Raw genomic sequence first — 23,896 nt, 5'->3', positions numbered from 1 at the left:
AGAGCTGTTGGACATGCTCCACTTAAAGAAATCCCAATCCCTCTGAGCTACACGCTCTAGGGACCTAAACCTTGTCACCACAATAAACAGAACATGCTGGAGGGATAGATTCCTGTCCCAGAGACTTCCCATACTCTGGAACAGACTACCTATCAATGTCAAACAGAGCTCCTCATTAGCACTCTTCAAGAAAAATCTTGATGACTGGATGGGAAATAGGAAATTCACCCCAGGGATCACTTTTGTGGCTCTGCTTGACAGGGGCACAGGAAAATAATTTTCTTGGGTGGCGAAAGCCAGGGTACCTTTTTGGTTAAGCTTATATAGGCCCTAGGGCTAATAGCCTAGTACCTACCTATGAACCTATGTACCTATACCTGCCCCATTCCTCATAGCTCTGGGACCATTACGATCAATCAATGCTAGACAACAGAGTTTCATACATCTTATTGTTCAGAAAATACACCAGAATAAGTAGTCAACATTTAGTGCAGGGAACTAAAGCTCAGTTCAGTTGTGGTACTCTTCCATGTCCCATGGGTACAGGGTTCAAAGCTGTTTCCTTTTGTATTATTTTAATGACTTAAGGGTAACTGATAGGGCTATACTGGTATCTAGTGTTACAACAGAAGAGCAAAGCACTGCTTCTCCATGCTGAGGTACAGGGGTTGAAGCCTTTTAGAGTTTTCTTCTTTTTACTTTTTAAGTGACTAAAAAAATATTTAAAGAAAATCCTTGGTGTCTAGTCCCTCCCCCCCTCATTAACAGATCTTTTGTAATAGAAAACTGTTGCTGTATTAGCTTTTTAAGTTACTTTCAGTAATACCTGAAGAGTATCCCTGATGTCCAATGTTTCCCCCCTACTCATATGTCTTTCACTGCCAGACTGTTATTCTATTATCTTTCAGTAATGTCTAGTGTTCTCCCAACCCATACGCCTTTTGTAATGCAAAACTGTTATTCTATCAACTTCCACTGATGACTGTTTTTCCCAGCTTATATATTTTTTATGCTGTGACACTGTTATTCTGTTAAAGGTATCACACACACACACACACACACACACACACACACACACACACACACACACACACACACACACACACACACACACACACACTATCTCTCTCTGTCTCCCTGAGTCCACCCATCCCTCTGCACGCACACACACACACACACGCACACACACACACACACGCACGCGCACACACACACACACACACACACACACACACACACACACACACACACACACACACACACACACACACACACACACACACACAACAAATGTACATAGCTCACATGTATTTAATGCTAACACAATTTTGCCCATTGAATGTAATGGGTGAATGCCATATTTTGGCTGATTTAATTGACTTGGGTAGTTGAGATATTTTCTGAATTGCTTGGTTGCATAAGTGGCTAAGTGCAGGGACTTTTGGGGGAAAGAACATAGGTAATTAGCATATGATGTTCTTCTGGGAATGCCTCATTAGCATATAGCTCTGCCAAAGAGATGGCCCACCATAGTGATCTTGCATACCATGTAGGATGACTGATGTGGTCCTATCTGTAAATAAGAAAGGACCATCACCAGTGGTAACAGCCCGTGCTAGGGCTTACAAATGGTGGCATCTCTTTTTGAGTCTCTGTTGGAGAAATTTAACAGTTAAATAAAATTTTAAGTGGATAAAAATGTGCTAAATTGTTCATTTAAAATCTATGCAAAATGTGTTTTCTAAAACTAAAATGTCATTAAGCATTAATTCACTCTATGAAATATTTCCTCTGTAAAATGATAAAAACTAAAAAAAAAACAAAAAAAAAACCCAGAAAGCAGCCCAAAGTGAAAAAGTTCAGTTGTGTAAGTAAACTTGCCATAACAATAGATAGATCACTGTTGCAGTAGTCTAAGCTATAGGAGGCATATCTTGTCAAGGACTGGACAAGCCACCCAGATTCCAAAGCTTTTGGGCACCTTCCACATGCTTGTGGACAGTAATATAAGTAATATAAAATCAGTGGCTGGGACGACAAAACTTCAGAGCTTTCTTGCCTCAGAAGAGCTAGGCTAGAACACTGCCAGTTAGAAACAGAAATAATAATAATAACAATTCTCCCAACACACACACACATACCCTGGCATAAAACATAAAACAAGTGGAGGATTGAGGGAGGGTGTATCTACTGCAACACTACTTACACGTGTGTGCTGTGCTCATCATTAGATCACTGTATAGTAGCAGCCTTAGCTGTATGGGACAGCTAGCAGTGTAAAAAGAAAGGGAGGAAGAAGAAGTATGAGTCCAAGGATCCTGGAGAATAGTCCTAGCAAAAGCTGCTCTGCACATAGAGAAGGAAACTAGTTTGTTCTGCTTGTTAAATGTGTGCAGAGATGACCAGGTTGCTGTCTCTACTATACTTCTAGTGTCCACCCCTTTCTAAATGTCATGGAAGTAGTCAGAGTCCTGATAGAGCTGGCCCTAACTTTGTCTGATGTATGATGAAAATAACTAAAACAGCATGGCACAACCATTCAGGAATTGTTTGTTTTGACACTGTACTTTTTTCTTAAAGTCACGTGAAAGAAACACCTAATTAAAAAAAAAAAAAAAACTATGCAGACATAGCAATTGTGGACTTTGAGTTTCTATTAGCTAGAATGTCTTTGAGAGTATTTGCAGTGGTCGCCAAGATAAGTGCAGGCAACGTATTACCAGGAGATATGAGAAGTTTACACCTCCATGGTAGAATCCAACCCATACAAAATTATTGAGGAAGAAAAAGAAAAAGTTTACTATCAGGAGGAGGTTTAAAGTGATACATCTAAAAGGCCTTATAATCTGTTTAACAGAAGATTGACTGCATCTTTAAGAACTGCCAAATGTAAATATGAGAGGCACTTACTATCTAGAGCCTCTATGAAGAAATTTTATTCTTATGTTAAGCAGTCTAAGGGAAAGGCTAAAACATTTGGTCCAATAAAGGCATGCTGCTATATGCATTAGGTCCAACAGTCGATAAAGCCATACTGCTATATGCATTAGGTCCAATAGTCGATAAAAGCATGCTGCTATATGCATTAGGTCCAATAGTCGATAAAGGCATGCCGCTATATGCATTAGGTCCAATAGTCGATAAAGGCATGCTGCTATATGAATTAGGTCCAACAGGTGATAAAGACATGTGGGCGGCTGCAGTGGTGCAGCGGATAGCGTTGCTGCCTCACAGCAAAAGGTTCTCTGGTTCAATCCTTGGCTGGGCTGCCTTCTGTGTGGAGCCTGCATGTCCTCCCTGTGGTCGCGTGGATTTCCTCCAGGTGCTCTGGTTTCCTCTCACATCCCAAAGACATGCTGTAGGTGGACTCTAAATTGGCCCTAGATGTGAGTGCGTGTGCCTTCTGTGGAAGGTTGGGTGCCGGGCTGGCAACTTGACACTGTAAAACTCCACTGCCAATCATGAGCGGAGAGGTGATCCACTGTGGTGACCCCTAACTGGGAAAAGCCGAAAGAAGAAGAAGTCGATAAAAACATGCCGCTATATGCATTAGGTCCAATAGTCAATAAAGGCATGCCGCTATATGCAAGAGAACATATTGTGAATTAATTTAATACGCACTTTTTAGCTGGGGATATCACAGATGTAGAGGATGTATTTGACACAAGACTATTAATACGTGATAAATGCATGTGTATCGAAAAATGTAGACACAAAACCAAGAATCACCAAAATCCAAGGCCACAGGACCCGAATCTCCAAGGAATGTACTTTCAAACCAAATAGGTTAAAAACAACACTTTTAATGGTACGTAGTCCAAATCACACCAATGAACAAATAAACCAAGCGCTTTCGCTCGGTTATTACCAAGCTTCTTCAAGGTTAAAATAATATGTAGTGTGGTTAGCCATGTAGCTGGGGATATCACAGATGTAGAGGATGTATTTGACACAAGACTATTAATACGTGATAAATGCATGTGTCCTACTTTTAGTTTGGATTTGGTGAGATCTATTGGGGAAATATAAGGCAGGAGAATGAAATGAGGCTTGATAATCTTCTGGCATCATTTTTTTTTCATCCAACATATATCTGCAATCATTATGCCTTTTTTCAATAAAATGTTATTATATGGCATTGTCCCCGCTATCTGGAAACATTCACAAAAGAGGCACCACTAATAAAATTACCAACTGTAGACAAATTAGTTTGGAAAGGTGCTTGTTATCAACTCTGAATAGTGATTCACAAGGATGTTTAATGGACATTTCACAACATGATTTTACTCAAAATCATTCAACATTTACAAATTTGGTTGATTTTTATGAGCCTATTTATTTATCACTTGACCAGAGACTTTCAGTAGTAGTTGTTTATTTGGACTTATCTAAGGCATTTGACAGTATATATCAATCTGTTATTGTAGATGCACATTTAATAAAATACTACATTATCCATTGGGTTGCAAACTGGTTGACTGGGAGATATCAGAGGGAGAATTGGGAACTGCACATCTGCCTGGGTTCAGATGACGAATGGCATTCCATGGGGTTTCATCCGTTGACAAATGTTATTCAATATTGTGTTTTCATTAACACAAAAATTTCAAATGTTTCTATGGCAAAGTATGCTGATGAAATAAACAGTGGATGTGTGGTTACTACACCTCAGTGAGTTGATATAATTATTAATATCATTCTATACTCATGAAACTTTATGTTTTTTTCAATAACTTATAGGTATCTGAGGGGAAAATTGTGTTTATTGTATAAAGCCTTACGGAATGAAGAACTACACCTCCTGTTGAATATTGAGATACTGGATTCAAGTATAATTACAAGAGGAGTAGGCCACACCTGTAGCACTGATAATACTGCAACTGTATTGAGATCCAGATATTTAAGTCAATCAATGGTACATTGGTAGAAAATATTACCTTTGTTCATTGGACAATTGAGTTTATTATACCTTTTTAAAAATCAGTTAGACATGTGGGTGGACTCGAGCCTATACCTTTATTACAGAGTCTGCATTTTAATTTGGACTTAGGCCTCAATGCTCTTTTAATCAAACTTCTGAACTCTGAACCCTTGTCCTGTGTGAGCAAGTCCATTCTATGAGGAAGCATGTAGAATTGCTCTTGGACATTTTAAAAAGAAGACAGAACCACTGTTGCCTGGCTGAAAAAGAAGTCAACAAAATTATCTTTAGAAAACCCTTCTGAATCTTTAAAAGACTGGTTATCAGAGAAAATGGTGGAAAAGTTTGCAAGAAATTTCCCATCTATTGGAATGAAAAGGCATATGCCTTCCAGGCCTGTGTGGAAGGAGTCTTGGAGAAGAATCTCTTTAACTGTCTTTTGGGGCTGTAGGCAAGTTGATCTACTTGATGAGTTCTCCACAGATGGACCAATTCCTAGAAGACCTCCAGGTGCATCTCCTATCCATAAGGGAGTGTCTTGGCCTGGCTCAGCTTGTCTACAGTAAAGTTTTTCTCTAATGGAATGTAGGAAACCTGGAGTGACAAATTCTGTTGAGTTGCTAAAGGGGGTAGTGCTTATCTCAACCCCTGCATCCCCCAGTATATTTATGTACCACATCAGTGTGATGCTGTTTGTGATTACTAGCACAGAGCGTGGAGCCCAAAGATGGTTTAGAGATTTGAAAGCATTTATTACATCCATCATTTCTTTGACATTTATGTGTGTTAATCTGTCTTGGTGTTCCAAAGACTCTGGATTTTTACCCACTTTGCACAAAGCTCCCCAAATAAAGTCTGTTGGATCTGTGGTCACAGACCGAGTAGGGACTGGATGAGAAAATGGTGACCTGGGTTGTGAGACAGCTGATTCATGCACCAGAGTAACTCCTGTTTTACAAACTCCAACAATGGAATCTGAAATGAAAGCTATTGCTGGTGTTGGGTCCAAACTGATTAGACAGACAACTGCATACTCCTCATGTTAAACCTGGTCAGATGAATAATGCTAATACTAGAGTCTATGAAACCTAGAGTTCTGAGATATTTCCTAGCAGATGCAAATGTCTGGTTGGAAAATATAAAGAAACTGGTCCTTGTGACTTTCCACTTTCTTCCAAGGAAAAAAAAAAACATCATTATGGATGTGTCCAGGAGACATCCCCGAAATGCTATCCTGTGAAAGGAAATTACTAGAAATATCTCTATATCCACTTCGAAACCTACAATCTGAGGAAGTTTTTTTTCACCCACTGGAATCTTTTCTTCAAACTGCATCAGCAGTGTCCAAAGCACATTTTGATAATGTTTAATTATGTGAGACAGAGAGGATGCTAATGAATTCAGGGAAACCTTAATCTCTGAAGACACAGACTAATAAATGGTGCCAGAATAATGATTTAAATCTCAATGTCAAGAAACATGTAACAGTGTCTTATGGAATAACATTCACCCCTGGAAATTACTATATTGATAAAATGCCCTTAAGAGATGACCCAGTAGTCAGGGATTTGGGAATGTGTATTGACAGTAACTTTGCCTTCGACCATCATGTGTCTACTGTAGTGAGGAAATCTTTCTATGATGCACAGCTTATAAGTAAAGGTATGACATACAGGTCCAAAAATGTCATTGCTCCATTGTACTAGACTCTCATTAGACCAATCATTGAGTACAATGTCCCCATCAGTATGTACATGAGACAGCTGGAGCATTCACAGATGATTCTCACAGAATTAATACATAAAATCCTATCCTTAGGGTCTATATCACATAATCAAATACGTGAATATCGAACACTCACATGAACAAATATTCACGTACTTGAAGTTTATGAATTTTTTTGGAGGTACAGTTAAGATCAGGATTTTTGCCCTTTCCTCACTGTAGTGTGATCTCGGAGTAGGAATATATATTTAGTGGGGGTGGGTGGGGGGTGCAGCACCCCACAATACCGTTTTCAAGTATGTAAATATTCGCTCATGTGAGTCTTCGATATTCATGTATTCGATGATGTGATATAGATGCTATCCTTATACTCTGTCTCCTGAAGTGATCTACACAAGACCTACACAGCATTCTCTGATCCAGTCCTGATGGTCTTGATACCTACCCACAAAACAAATCATCATTATTATCAGACCATTTTTCACATTATCTACTTGAGGTTGGGGTGTCATGTCAACTGACAGCACCATCTCCCTCTCTGTTCAATGCCGCTGTCCTACATTCTTGGAATCTCATGCCTGTCACATGTCTTCTCTCACACAATCCATCCAACTCGGATGCCCTCATTTCCTGTTGCCATCATTCAGTCTGTCCCAAATCATCCTCACCAGATTGGTTTCTGCTTTTCTGCACATGTGCCTGAAACACTGTAATCTGTTCTCTTCACCCATTTTTGAAACTGAAGCTACTTTGGCTTCTGCTCTTATGCCCTCAATTCTTCATCTGTCCCATAGTGTGCATCCTAGCACTTGTTTCAGGTACTTCATCTCCCTCACCTCTAGCTTTCTCAGATGCTTTGCCTTTACCACCCAGGTTTTTATACGATACAGTAGTATTCATCGAGTACTGGTTAAAAAGGGTCCTGGGTCCAGTTCAATTTCCTGGTCATCAAAGTGTAAATAAAAATGAAATAGAAAAAAGGGGAGGCAAACATGACAGAAATAATTAAGGAACTAGTAAAGCACATTTTAAGTCTACATTATTCACGAGAGAAAAAACTTGCCAGTGAAGGCATTGTGAAGTTGCAGACAGACTTACTATGGAGTACTACTTGTCCGTTGTACATGATACCGCAATAGCAATACAAAGAAAAAAATACTGACATAAAGACATTGACACAGACTGCAGGTGCAATGCATACCCAACCTGTGACAGTGAATAAGTAAAACATTAAACAACATTTACTAGAATGAATATGCTAACTTTATTATAGATAAGGAATTGTATATATCCATATTGCACAATTCACAGAGCTGTAAGATGTTACAGTTCTCTAAATGACTATGAATCAGCAAGTGAATGCTTTATAGTTTCACAAAAGAAAAGGGCAGGGGATAATTATATTTGCATCACTTTTGTTGTCCTAAGATAGTTTGAAAACATATTCAACCTGCAAATTTTGGAATGGAACAACTAATGCGGTTGAGTCTAATAACAGTACTGTGAAAAGATTTGGGACATGTAGAAAGTAGGAGAAAGGAGATTAATTAGGATGATGACAATTAAATAATAAGCACATGCATGCACGCTCCCTGTCTGATATATATATATATATATTTGTGTGTGTCTGTATACGTGTGTGTTATGTACACAGTGCTTGTGCGATTACTTACATGTACTGGATTCCACATATAGTATTACACATGATACATGCATTTTTATACACACACACACACACACACACACACACACACACACACACACACACACACACACACTCACGTATATATATATATATATATATATATATATATATATACGTGAGTGTGTGTGTGTGTGTGTGTTATGTGTAAACACATATATACAGTTACACAAAATGTTGATATCTTTTTATTTAAAGTACATGAAGTACATATACGGGCATATAATCTATTTGTCCATTATACACACACACACACACACACACACACACACACACACACACACACACACACACACACACACACACACACAGATACACACCCACACACACACACACACACACACACACACACACACACACACACACACACACACACACACACACACACACACGCACACACTCATATGTTTTTGAACATACATGTAAGGTGTGTGCTACACACTTGCACTTTATATAATATATATCTATATATATATATATATATATATATATATATATATCTCTATATATATATATCTATATATATATCAATATCTCTCTCTCTCTCTCTCTCTCTATATATATATATATATATACATTAGATATAAATATAGGGGTCTACTTTTCTTCATCAAAATTACATTATTTTGAAAAAAGAAAAGTACAGCCCCACTTCGGCGAAAGTGCACTTCAATGAAAGTGCACTTTCATGAAAGCCGATTCACCGAATCAGCTAAATAAATAAAATAAACGTTCAAAACACAGTTTTACAGAGGGGCAAGCCCCTCCGGCACCCCCACATGTAGGGGCTGCACTGCTATCACCCACTATACTTAAATATATTAACTCTGAGATTGCACTACAGTGGGAAAAAGGATATATTTCCTTATTCCCACTGTACAGTACTTTGGTGAATCAGCTTTCGTGAAAGTGCACGTACACTTTCGCGGAAGTGGGGTCATACTTTTCTTTTTCAAAATAATGCAATTTCAATGAAGAAAAGTTGACCTAAATATATATATATATATATATATATATATATATATATATATATATATATATATATATATATATAAAATCTTCTTCTTAGTTAGGGGTCGCCACAGCGGATCACCTGTTTCTATTTCTTCCTGCCCTCTGCATTTTGCTTTGTCACACCAGCCACCTGCATGTCCTCTCAAACCACATCCATAAACCTTATCTTAGGGCTTCCTCTTTTCCTCCTACCTAGCAGCTTCATCCTTAGCATCCTTTTCCCAATATACCCAGCATCCCTCCTCAGCACATGTCCAAACCAACGCAATTTTGCCTCTCTTGCTTTGTCTCCATACTGTCCAACCTGGGCTCACCCTCTAATATACTTATTCCTAATCCTGTCTACCCTCGTCACACCCAGTGCAAATCTTAGCATCTTTAACTCTGCCACATCCAGCTCTGACTCCTGCCTTTTTGTCATTGCCACTGTCTCCAACCCATATAACATAGCGGGTCTCACTACCCTCTTGTAGACCTTCCTTTTCACTCTTACAGGTACTCGTCTGTCACAAATCACTCCTGACACTCTTCTCCACCCACTCCACCCTGCCTGTACTCTCTTCTTTACCTCCCTTCCACACTCGCCATTACTCTGAACTGTTGATCCCAAATATTTAAACTCATCCACTTTCACCAACTCTACTCCCTACATCCACACCATTCCTCTGTCCTCCCTTTCATTCACACACATATATTCTGTCTTAGTCCTGCTGACCTTCATTCCTCTTCTCTCTAGAGCATATCTCCACCTTTCCAGGGTCTCCTCAACCCATTCCCTACTCTCACTACATATCATAATGTCATCTGCAAACATCATAGTCCATGGGGACTCCTGTCTGATCTCGTCTGTCAACCTGTCCATCACCAGTGCAAATAAGAAAGGGCTCAGAGCTGAACCCTGATGTAATCCACCCTCCACCTTAAACACATCTGTCACTCCCACTGCAGATCTCACTGCTGTCACACTACCCTTGTACATATCCTGTACCACTCTTACATACTTCTCTGCCACTCCCAACTTCCTCATACAATACCACAACTCCTCTCTAGGCACCCTGTCGTATGCTTTCTCTAAGTCCACAAAGACACAATGCAACTCCTTCTGACCTTCTCTGTACTTCTCCATCAACACTCTCAGAGCAAACATTGCATCTGTAGTGCTCTTTCCTGGCATGAAACCATTCTGCTGATTACTAATCATCACCTCCCTTCTTAACCTAGCTTCCACTACTCTTTCCCATAATTTCATGCTGTGACTGATCAGTTTTATCCCTCTGTAGCTACTACAGCTCTGCACATCACCCTTATTCTTAAAAATCGGTACCAAAACACTTTTTCTCCACTCCTCAGGCATCCTCTCACTTTCCAAGATTTCATTAAACAATCTGGTTAAACATTCCATTGCCATTTCTCCTAAACACCTCCAAGCTTCCACAGGTATGTCATCTGAACCAACAGCCTTTCCATTCTTCATCCTCTTCATAGTTATCCTTACTTCCACCTTGTTAATCCATTGCACTTCCTGATTCACTATCCACACATCATCCAGCCTTCTCTCTCTCTCTCATTCTCTTCATTTATCAGCCCCTCAAAGTACTCCTTCCATCTGTTCAACACATTCTCCTCACTAGTGAGTACGTTTCCCTCATTATCCTTTATCACCCTTACCTGCTGCACATCTTTGCTAGCTCGGTCCCTCTGTCTAGCCTATCGGTAGAGGTCCTTTTCTCCCTCCTTAGTGTCCAATCTTTCATACAACTCTCTATACGCCTTATCCTTAGCCTTTGCCACCTCTCTCTTTACAATGCACCTCATCTCCTTATACTCCTGTCTACTTTCTTCATCTCTCTGACAATCCCACTTCTTCACCAACCTCTTTCTCTGTATCCTGTCCTGTACTTCTTCATTCCACCACCAGGTCTCCTTGTCCTCCTTCCTCTGTCCAGATGTCACACCAAGCACCTTTCTAGCAGTCTCCCTTACTAGTTCTGCTGTAGTTACCCAGCTATTCGGTAACACTTCACTGCCACCCAGTGCCTGTCTTAACTCTTCCCTGAACTCCACCTCACAATTACCCTTTTTCAATTTCCACCATTTGATCCTTGGTGCTGCCCTCACACTCCTCCTCCTTTTCTTAATCACCAGTGTCATTCTACAGACCACCATTCTATGCTGCCTAATTACACTTTCGCCTGTCACCACTTTACAGTCTACAATCTCCTTCAAACTAGCCCTCGTGCATAGGATATAATCCACCTGTGTGCATCTCCCTCCACTCTTGTATGTCACCCTATGCTCCTCCTTCTTGTTAAAATACGTATTCACCACAGACATGTCCATCCTTTTTGCAAAATCCACTACCATCTGACCTTCTGCATTCCTTTCCTTAACACCACATCACTGAAATCTGCTCTGATCACCACTCTCTCACCCTTGGGTGCAGTCATCACCACTTCATCCAACTCACTCCAAATTTTTTCTTTCTCATCCATCACATACCCAACGTCTGAGCATATACACTAACAACCTTCATCATTACACCATCAATTTCCAGCTTCACAAACATCACTTTATCCGACACTCTTTTCACCTCCAAAACACTCTTGGTATAACATTCCTTCAGGATAACCCCTACCCCTCCTCCCATCCAAACCATGATAGAATAATTTGAACCCACCTCCAATACACCTGTCCTTACTTCCCTTCCACCTGGTCTCTTGTACATGCAATATATCAACCTTCCTTCTGTCCATCATGTCAGCCAGCTCTCTCCCTATACCAGGCATGCTGCCAACATTCAAGGTTCCTACCCTCACTACCACACTCCTAACCTTTCTCCTCTCTTCCTGGCTTCAGGTATGCCTTCCCCCTCTTCTTCTCCTTCTCCTCCTTCGGCCAACAGTAGCCCAATTTCCGCCAGCACCCTGTCAGCTAACAGTACTTGTGGCGGTCATTGTTAACCCGGCCTCGACGGATCCGGTATGTAAATCTGTATTGGTTTTCGCTTATCTCATTTGGCAGATGTTTTACGCCGGATGCCCTTCCTGATGCATGCAACCCTCTCCATTTATCCGGGCTTGGGACCGGCACGAAGAAATGCACTGGCTTGTGCATCCCCAGTGGCTGGGTTTTTATATATATATATATATATATATATATATATATATATATATATATATATATATATATACATACATACATACATACATATATATATATATATATATATATATATATATATATATATATATGGTTCCCCTTCAGAAGCCTGAATGATCATAAGCTCGAAATTCATAAGCCTGAAACCAAAAGCCTGAAAACTCAAAAGCCTGAAAACTCAAAAGCCTGTAACTCAAAAGCCTGAAAACACAAATAATGGTAATATGCCAGTACAAAGACACTACTATCTACCCACTTACCTTAACCCAAACCCTAACCCTAAGGTTTGTCACTATCGCACACTCACCTAAACTGCGCCCTAACCCTAACTCACTTAAACCGCCCCTAACCCTAATGTCTGTCACTATCGCACACATGCCTAACCTGCGCCCTAACCCTAACTCACTTAACCCGGCCCTAACCCTAACATAAAAACAATCGCACACTTACCTGAACCCAACTCGTAACCTTACACCACAGAGCTAAGAATAGCGAAGCCACATTAAAGTCAGTATGTGTATTTTGTGTTTTCAGGCTTTTGAGTTTCAGGCTTTTGAGTTTTCAGGCTTTTGGTCTCAGGCTTATGAGTTCCGAGCTTATGATCATTCAGGCTTTTGAAGGGGAACCATATATATATATATATATATATATATATATATATATATATATATATAGATATATATACACACACACACGCACAAACACACAAGCAGACACAGTCAGACGTGCATCTAAGCGCAGATAAGTACTTCTGATTTCCTTTTCTTAATGTTTTTAATACAAAGGCACACAAATGTATGTTAAAGTAACTTCAGCTACATAGCTGTCCATGTGGCCTAATGGATAAAACATGTGACTTTAGATCAGTAAATTGTACGTCTGATTCCTACCGTGGTCACACAACAAATAACCTAGTCTTTCTGCAAAAAATAAGTGCTTATTATCAACTATTTTCTGATTAGCTAAAACAATATTTGTTGCATATTTGTTTGTTTAAATTGTGAAACTCTATTTTACTGCATTTTTAGATTGTCTGCTAACCGAATTCCTCTTACAACTGTAATTACTGTTCATTTGCTTATTTTGTTCGTTTTACTTGTTTGCTTCCCTTGAAAAAATACTAGTATAGACTAGATTCAGGTTTTCGCTGAACCTAGTACTGTTTGTGACCTATGGAGCTTGTAAAACCATTAATCTTTTGTCTGAAGAGGTACCCCTGTACCCTCATGGGAGGAAGGTACAGTTTGGACAGATCTAGCTAGAGTTACTGTTGCTTTGCTCTGTTTAGGGCATATTGATTGGATAATTTGGCTGTTTCTTGTTTTTCTGATTTAATAAGCCTGTGTTTGAACTAGTTTGTGCTTGTTTGCTCAAAAGCTGCAGTGAGTTAAGCCTTCTGCCCTTGCTCTACTGTTTTCCATATACCTGATGAGACACTACAACAGATAAGTGCTTATTTTCATCTATTTTCTGCATTTTCTGATTAACTAAAACAATATTTGATGCGTATCTGATCTTTCTATAGTTACTGTTGCGGGACTCTGTTTAGGGCATTTAGACTGGATAATTTGAATGTTGGCTAGTTCCTGTTTTTCTGTTTTAAAAAGCCTGTGTTTGAACAGGTTTGTGCTTGTTTGCACCTGATTGCGCATCGCGCACTACTGTACAGAGGGATTGCTGGTTATAGATGACTATGCTCTAGCCTCGCAAATATTACCTAAACCAGAGCTCTTCACGCCTAAAACTACTAATACCTGTCCCTGCTGTATTCCATCTTCAACTGTTATAGCCAGAAGAAATTATTCCTGGGACCATGAACTGTCAAGTTTCCCTCCTTTTCTCCTACCAGCCTGGTTGACATAGATCTACTGAGACAGTGTAGCAACTGCCTAATGTACACTGACAACCCCCTACTTCTAAATCATTTCTGTACCATTTCTGAGAGATGCACCTACATTAGGAATCTGAAATCACAGCTCTCTCACATAATAGATAGCAATGCTGAGCAGGTAGTTAGCTCACCTATCACAACTCCTACTCATGACACATGGCATACACATAGACCAACATATGTTGAGGTACTCACAAAAAAATATACCTAAACACCAGAGACCTTCAAAACACATATATACTAAACCAACCATAACACCCAAAACACACAACACACAATACACATAATGACACAAGCACAAGTGTCTTACCATCAAAGCCCATAAGGCAATGCACATCCACTCCAAATAGCTTAGTCATAGGAGACTCTATAGTGAGACACACAGACATCCCTCTCACTAGGCTGAACAAGGAGAAAGTCATGGTCAGCTGTCTTTCTGGTGCCAGGATTCATCAGAATATGCACGCATTCAAGTCTCTCAGCAAGTACTGTTATGATTCAGTCATGGTACATAACTTTAGACATACCTCCCTGGACTACATGAAGAGAGACATGATTGATTTCTCTGATTATATGTTACAGGAAAGTGTGTCCCTAGCCTTGATCAGCATATTTCCCTCACCTAAGATGATACCACAATATAAACAGAAAATCATTGACTTCAATAATTAGCTTAGTTTCTGGTGTCATTCTAAGGGGATTCAGTTTCTGTCAGCCTGGTATGACATGATCGCTAGACCTTGATGCTTTGCCAGAGCTGGTCTTTATCTGTCACCTCAGAGATTTTGGCTACTGGGAAAGGCTCTCGCTACCCCCAAAAGTGCCTTTTTCAGGCAATGTCACAAGGACAAAATTCCTGATGTAAAAATTTAATCAAAAAACAACCTCGAGGTTATGCTGCTAAACACTAGGAGTCTTAGAATGAAAATGAAATTACCGGAAGCAGTCCTCATCTTGGAAGACACTGACATCTGTGCAGTCAGGGAGACCTGGTTCAAAGCAGTGGAGACTATCCCAGCCATACTAGCTTAAACCTTTTACCACACATTCAGACCACAAACCGAAGGTGTGAAAACTAAAGGAGGCAGTGTATCAATATTCATTAAAGATCAATACACCTCTAGATTGGTTAAACAGTATAATTCCCATGAGACACTTCAGGTAGTTAACTGTTGGCATGACACCTAATCAAGTAATTGCCAGTTACAGGACCCCCCCTCTATAAATCAAGATACCCACTATGCCTACTTGGATCTACTGGAATCTACAAGATACATCCAACCACCATGGTTCTGGGTGATTTTAATTACCCATCCATTGACTGAGTAAATTACTCTTGCTCAAACTCACTTGCCCGAAGATTCCTCTTGTTCATTAATTCCATCACCCTGGACCAGCTGGAGGATACCCCAACTAGTGGCAACACCATCTTGTATCTGGCATTTACCAATATAGGGTTCCACTGTAACATCCCCACTGTAAGGTCTTCCCTTGTCAGATCTGACCACAAATCAGTCTCATTCAAAGTAACTAATACCAACCCCCCCACCCCCAGCAGCAACTAAACTAAAAAACTTCTCCAAAGTGGATTATATCCTTCTAAAGGATGTATAAATAGCTTCACTGCACCTTACCTTTCAGATGGAAATGGCAACTATGCTGAGTCCTACACCAATGCTTTTTACAAACACCTGTATAACTGCATTGATGCGGCCATATCTGATAGGACCAAAACAAGCTCTTCAAGAAAGAGCAAACCTGCTTGATGGACAACTGCCATTAACAGACTTTACAATAAAAGGAAGAAATTGTTGTCCCCAAGTAAGAGGGAGAGTGCCCTAAACTGGAAACTCTCTCTCTCCTCAGCTTAAACAAGCAAATAAGACTTCTTGTGAAGTCCTCCAAACCAAACTATGAATCCAAATTAGCGTCCTCAATTAAGGACAAGTATAAGACATTCTTTAGTTACATCTGTAGCCTAAGACGTAAGACCCAGATCTGTGCTGAACTGGTAGTTAATGATGCCACATACACTGAGCCTGTGGACATAACAAACCTGTTAGCTGACAGGTTCTGTGAAAACGTCACTCCCATGTCCCCACCACACATAGCCCATGACATTCCTTCCAAATGTCCTCCACCTTGTATCTCTATAGGGCAGGTCATAAATGCCCTCTCTAAGGCCAAAAATACAGCATCTGTGGGGCATGGTAACATCCCAGGCTGTGTTCTACATGGGCTCCAACAAGAATTAGCAACACCATTGAGTACTCTTTTCAGTCATAGTCTAAGCACTGGCTTCATCCTAGCTGAATGGAAAATGGCCACTGTTATCCCCTTGCACAATGGTGGTGCTTCCACTCACCCTGGGAACTACAGACCTATTAACCTGACTACTCTTATCTGCAAGGCTATGGAGTGAATCATCACAGACCTTATCAACAAAAATATAGGTAATCTCCAAACACCTGACCATACTCAGTTTGGATTTGTCAAAGGGAGATCATGCCTGTTAAACCTGGAGGACTACTTTGATAAAGTCACCAGAGCTCTGGCCAAAAGAAAAACTGTGCATACAGCCTACCTGTACTTGGCCAAGGCTTTTGACATGATCCTCCATTCAGACATTATTGACAAACTCACCCAGCTAGGTATCAACCCTTATATCATTAGGTGGGTCACTGACTGGCTCGCCAATAGAATCCATCCAGTCAAAATAGGGGACTACACCTCCAACAGAAGACCTGTAACCAGTGGTGTTCCAGAAGGATCAGGCCTGGGACCTCTACTGTTTTGAATCTATTTCTCCAAAGTGCAAGCAAAAAGTAAAGGTCTGTGGCTGACAAAGTTTGCTGATGACTAAAAACTGGGAGTAGTCATAGAATCCCCAAATGATGTCAACATCCTACAAGAGGGTCTTACACAAACAAATGATTGGTGCCATTGTCATGGTCTTAAACTCTATGCAAAAACATGTACTATCATCCCTTTCAGTAAGAGTGATGTTCCTGCTAACTACCACATCAATAGAAATACACTAAGCATGCATTCAGTGGTGAGAGACCTGAGCAGACAGGTTGACAGCAGCCTTACCTTTGAGCACCATGTCTCTACAGTGGTAAGAAAAACATTCTATATTGCTCATCTCGTAAGTTACAACATTGCCTCCAGAAATATTTTCTGACTTTTCTCTAAATGTAGCAGAAATGTGTGATACTACATTTAAGTTATCTTAACATATAAACTGTTGTAAATAACCATCATTTAAAGCTTAGCATTTCAATACTGTGATGCTGCTTATGTAAATTTGTCAGAACAGGTGACAACTGCCTTTAAACCCCTGACTGATCTAATTGCTTTGTTTTGCTATAAAAGGGGAGTGTTAAGCTCTCCTCCTCTGTACAATAAAAACAATGGAAAACAGTTCCACGGCTTTCTGTCTTTGTTATAGCAACTGCTGTGCTCCTGATATTAGCAGGAGTAATTTTCCCATCTAAAATTGACAGCAGTACCTGACAGGGTAAACTACAGATTTAGCTGTGATTATAGTATCTCATGCAGGTGGAGACATATTCCTTTACAAAGTATGTGAGATGTTAAGCTTAAAACTAAAGTAGGTGGGCTTTCCCTTCATTTGATTCCAAGGCAAGTAAATTAATGTTTTGAAAAGTACAAGCAGGTTTCTGGTACCTACATAATCCTGGCACCATACTGTAGGGAGAAAAGAAACCTAAGGATTGAGTTCAACTGTAGGAGAGGGTGGAGTTTTGCTTTGAGTTGATTACCTTTTGAACCCATTTATTCAACCTACTTTAAAGTCCTTACACAAAAGTATTTTTTATTGTACTTTCTTTTTTACGCACTGAAGTGTGATAAATATATGCTTATATATATATATATATATATATATAAGTGTATGTATATATATATATATATATATATATATATATATATATATATATATATATATATAGTAGTCACAAAATACCATTAATGTGTCTAATCTAACCCAGAATCCAAATTAAAATAACTCTGTCTCACTTTTCTCCCAAATTATACATGGTTCTCTTAATAAAGAATACAGTAATGGTAGCAGGTGAACATATAACCTGGATTGCTTCCCTACCTATCTTTAAATATTTTAAATAGTACTACCTTCCCATGCTTCAGAGATTTGTTGTGTCTTAGTGGAATGGATAGTTTTACTAATCCTTTCTCAGTCATCTCCCTCTTACCTCTTTTTCTCCTTTTTTTCCTCTCCTTTGGAGCAACTTGCAAGGACAATGAACAAAAGTGGGGGGGTCCATGATCACTGTTTTGTTAAGTGACTTGGTCAGAATCACAGTATGCACTTAAGGAATCAAATCCAAGACTACAGGTTGTTTGCCCTTCTAGCTTTAATCCTCTAAGCTAAAGTGCTAGAAATATATTGTTAAGAGGTAAGTCTTCTATCTTATCCTAATGCAGTGATGCATTTGAGTGTGGACATAAGTTGCATGTAATTATGACCTTATGCAGTGATGATAGAACTGTCAAATAATGGCTGCAGTAACACTTTGGTACTTATAATATCAGCCCTGTGTACAGTGTTGGCTTTCATGAGGATGTATTCAGTACATGGTGCTATGACCACAGCCAGCAAATCTGAAAACAAATATTGCCCTGTATTGTTTGTGTATGCAATTGCAATCTATTTGAAAGAGGTAATTTCTTTGCTGCTGCATTTGACTTTCATGATGGTACTTATACCTCTCAAATTGTTTTCTGAAGAATACTGCACAAAGCCAAAAATAATCCAGGGAAAATTCCCCAAATCAGAGATATTATTAAATATTTATTTATTGTTGTGTATTTATCAGGAAAGAATACTGGTCCTACAGGGTATCCCTTTTCAGCAGAGGCCCAGGGACCATAGCTCCAGGTTACATCACAAAAAGCAGTCTACGAATGTCAGGTGGATGGCCAACTGGCTCACCGATAGGACCTACAAGGTCAAAATGGGTGCCACCACCTCCGACAGCAGATATGTCACTAGTTGTGTTCCCCAGGGATCTGTCCTAGGACCCCTACTGTTTGGCATCTACTTCTTAGAGGTTTAGGCAAGGACAAACAGCCTGTGTCTGACTCAGTTGCAGATGAATGTAACTTGGGTGCTGTCACTGACTCTCCAAATGATGTTAACATACTGCAAGAGGGTCGCACAGCAACAAATGACTGGTGCCAAAGTCACGGCTTTAAGTTAAAAGCAAAAAAATGTATTATCATACCATTCGGCAATAATACAGTCCTTACTGATTACCACAGCAACACCCTATGCACACAACCTATGGTGAGAGACCTGGGTACTCAGGTTGACAATAATCTCACATTTGACCATCATGTAACACCAGTGATCAGAAAAAACTTTTACTTGGTGCATCTCATAAGTAAAGGAACTGTATCCAGAAAATAAAGAGGTTATTACCGCTCTTTACTCCTCCCTCATTAGGTCTATAATTGAGTATAATATCCCGTTTGGTATATACCTCTCCAAACACCTGCACCAACTGGAAAGGCCACAGAAATACCTCACAAAGAGAATCCATGGGCTCCAACACCTGTCCTATGTGAATAGGCTCAAATCGATCTACTCGGTATCATACAGATTGCTAAGAGGTGATCTGTGTATCTCCTACAAGGCAATATTGGACCCTGCCCTACTAGAGATGCTCCATATCTGTAAGTCTAACTCCTCGCACATTTCCCACTTAAAAGGCCTAAATTTAATATGCAACATCAACAAAATCTGCTGGAGAGACAGGTTTGTCTCCCAGAGGCTGCCCTGTCTCTGCAATTGACTTGCCATACATGTCAAACAGAGTACCTCGCTGACCCTCTTTAAATGCAACCTGATGAGAATTTATCCCTGGGGTTCCTCCTTTGTCCCTTATTGACATGGCTGGCAGGTGCTGACTGAGGTTTCTTTTTTGGGGATAAAATCTTGCCTAGGCTTGTAAGTGCCCCATGGCCATTAGCCTTGTAACCTCCTATGATCCTATGATCCTATATATTACACAATTATTGCAAAAGACATATTACATTACAAACTGATATGGACATATTACATTATATGTAATACAATAACAAAACATTTTTAATTACAAATATTATACAGCAGTAAAAACATTTTCTATATAAATAGTGAGTCTGAAACAAAGGAGATGGATAGGAGATGTTAAGAATAATGTATGTCTGTCTGTCCATACATAAAATACACTTTATGTGGAGTGGAATAACATTACATATTACAAATATATAAAACTTCATTTTTACACAGATAAAGGAAATATCATAAAGTAGATCAGCTCTGAGAAGAGTTAAATTATATCACAAAACAGTTGTTATAAGAAACACAAAAAAGAATGACAAGAGTATATATGAAGAGGAGTAGGGGTATGCATACCTCGCAACTGTACCGAATTCCTTGGTATTTAACAGTTGTGAGGGCAAAATAATGGAGTGTCATGAATTCCTGAGAGGCCCCTTCAATCACAAACTTCCCATTTTTTTAGATTTTTTTTTTTTGTAAAGTTGTTGCTGATGTAATTACATACAGGGGCATGTGCGATGACATCAGCTCTGGGAGGCAGACTGCTAGCCTGTTGGAAAGCAGAATTTGGCTAAGGGGCGGTCTCTGACTGTCTCTACTCTCCCTATCTGTTTACGTGTTATTTTATGTTAACTTAAGGAAGCTGCTGCTGAGTGAGCAGTGGAGGCAAACTCAGAAGCAAGGCAGCAAGTACTTGAAGTCTCTCAGCCAGGACTCCCTCCCAATCCTAGACCCAGACCCAGGACAGGAGGCTCATTAAGGAGTTAGGGCAGGACAATCAATTCACAAGTTGACTCACAGACAGTCACACAGCACAGGTGGAGTTATGGAATTCAGGACAAGAATATTTATTTCCAACCATGGACGTGGTTCGACTTCCTCTGGCTCCTCCACCTCCAGGTAAAAGAATTAAAAAAAAGTCATGACTAGAATAGTGCTACTGGATTAATTAGGACAGCTAGGAAATAATCACATCATAAAAATGTTCAGCAGTACCTGTAGTTTTATACTGAATTTTTTGACCATGCAGGCATCGAGTGCATTCAACCGCTGCAGCAATGTGCTACTCAGATATTTACTATAAATATTAAGGAAAACACTGCTTATTAATTAATATGGCGGTTTGCTGTATTTTTCTTGCTATTTTCTGTAAGAACAGCAAACGATTAATGCTTTGTGATCATGATCACTGTCAGACTTTGCTGTATGCTGTGTGCTGTCAGTCAGCCACAGGGTTATGAGAAGAAACCACTTCATTCATTTTTTCCAGAACCTAACCTCATCAGCCAATTAAATTATTCTATTTCAGTAGACAGCAGTGGCAGCTAATGCATTACTTACACCTTTCATTGACAGGTTATGGCAAAATCTTACGAGATAGCTACTGATAAGTATGCTAACTTCCACCTGAAGAAAGTTGAAGCAATTATAATTTTTAACTGCAACAAATTCTTTCAAAATGCATAGCTGGGTGTCTTTGTGTACTTCTGTAAAAGAAACTTTTTGGCAAGCATTTGTTCTGTTTTTGATCAGATCTTATATAATTAAATCCTTGACCTCTGTATATCAGAAATAACAAAATCTGGGCTGTGCTTTGCTAACACCGATCTGGACAGATTGCCTTTATCCCAGTCTATTGATGTGTTAATAATAAGCTGATGTTGCACCTGCATAAATCCAGCCAACATTCTTGTTTCTGACCAGCATGACAATTAAATGAAATTGGAGTAGTTCAGGGTCTGCACTGTCCTCTTGGCCTGTCTCACCACCACTGCCACAACAAATTGAAATAATGTTTTACTTCACTCACTCACATTTTAAATTTATACATTTGCTTTAAAATGGTCATGTAAAACTTCATCTTGATGTCTAATTGCATTATATTGCAATATCAGCTTTTCCTCTCCACATTTATTTACAAGATGGAACTTCCTTGTAGGAGGGGGTTGATTCAGTTTTCAAGAGGATACATAAAACACTTAAGGATCTTGCTGGGATTGATTCATTATATGTTTATCAGGTTATATTGCCTGGAGTAGTTTATAGGTTCATAGGTGTTTACTAGGCCAACAACAAGGGCCTTTTTAAGCTTAGCCATGCATCCCAAATCTCTGACAGGTTCTGATACCCTTGATAAGTGCAAGCATAGGCCTGGGAGATAAACCATTTACAGGTTACCTGTTTACATTAGAGACAGAGTTGCCAAACCAGGGATGAATTTCTGGTTTCCCATCCAACTGTCCAAGTTGCATGTGAACTGGGTTATGGAGGAACTCTGCTTCACATGGATGGGGAACCTGTTCTATAGATGGCGTAGTCTCTGGGATATATACATATCTCTCCAGCACGTCCTATTTATATCACAGGCAAGGTTTAAGTCTTTAGAACAGGTAACCCTGGTGCTGTTTGTTTTGTGGATATGCAGGAGGTCCATCGGAGTGGGGGGGGTCTGAGAATGCCCTGTATGACAGGCATAGATCTCCTCTAAAAAGCCTGTAGGAGAAAGAATACAGAGATAGGGCCTTGAGGCGGTCTGCATTGGACATATTACTTACACCCTGTATTCTTTTAGTGAGGAACCTCTGTGGACATTCCAGTTGTTGGATATTCCCGGTTAGATACATACCAAAGGGGGCATTGTACTCAATGATAAGTCTGATGAATGCCGAATACAGTGGAAAATGACTTCCTTGGACTTAGATGCCATACCTTTGTTTATAAGTTGTGAAACATAAAATGATTTCCTCACCCCTGTAGACACATGATGATCACAGGCAAGATTACTATATATGTGTATTCCAAAGTCCTTGACTACTGGGTCAACTCTAAGGGGTGTGTTGTCAATATGATAATTACCAGGGATGGATGACTTCCCAAAGGATACTATTATGCATTTCTTGGCATTTAGTTTTAGCCCATGGCTCTGACATCAGTTGTTTGTCTGTGTCAGCCCCTCATGGAGAACATTTATGTCAATGTGAGATTCAGTGACAGCTCCGAATTTGCAATCATCTGCAAATTTAGTCAGCCAGAGACTACTGACATTGGTCTTGACTTCTGAGAAGTAAATGCCAAAAAGGAGTGGTCCAAGGACTGATCCCTGAGGGACTCCACTCGTGACTGGCCTCTTTGTAGAGGTGGACTCCCCACTTCTAACTTCCTGGGTCCTGTCAGCCAGCTGGATATGCACCGGGTGACATTTATTTATTTGCAGTTTGTTTACTGGGAAAGTCCATTAGGCCAAAAAATGAGCCTGTTTTCAATGGAGGCCCGGGGAGAAAAGCTCCAAAACAGTTTTACAATAAACATAACAGAATGTTGAAATGCAGCTATACAATAAAAATCAACAGAATATAATGATACAATTTTACAATGAAAATTGACAGTAAGACAATT

Source organism: Protopterus annectens, chromosome 3.part0 (assembly GCF_019279795.1).
Source record: "Protopterus annectens isolate FY-2018-M chromosome 3.part0, PAN1.0, whole genome shotgun sequence".
In the NCBI taxonomy this organism is placed as follows: Eukaryota; Metazoa; Chordata; order Ceratodontiformes; family Protopteridae; genus Protopterus; species Protopterus annectens.
This window is presented reverse-complemented; position numbering follows the sequence as displayed.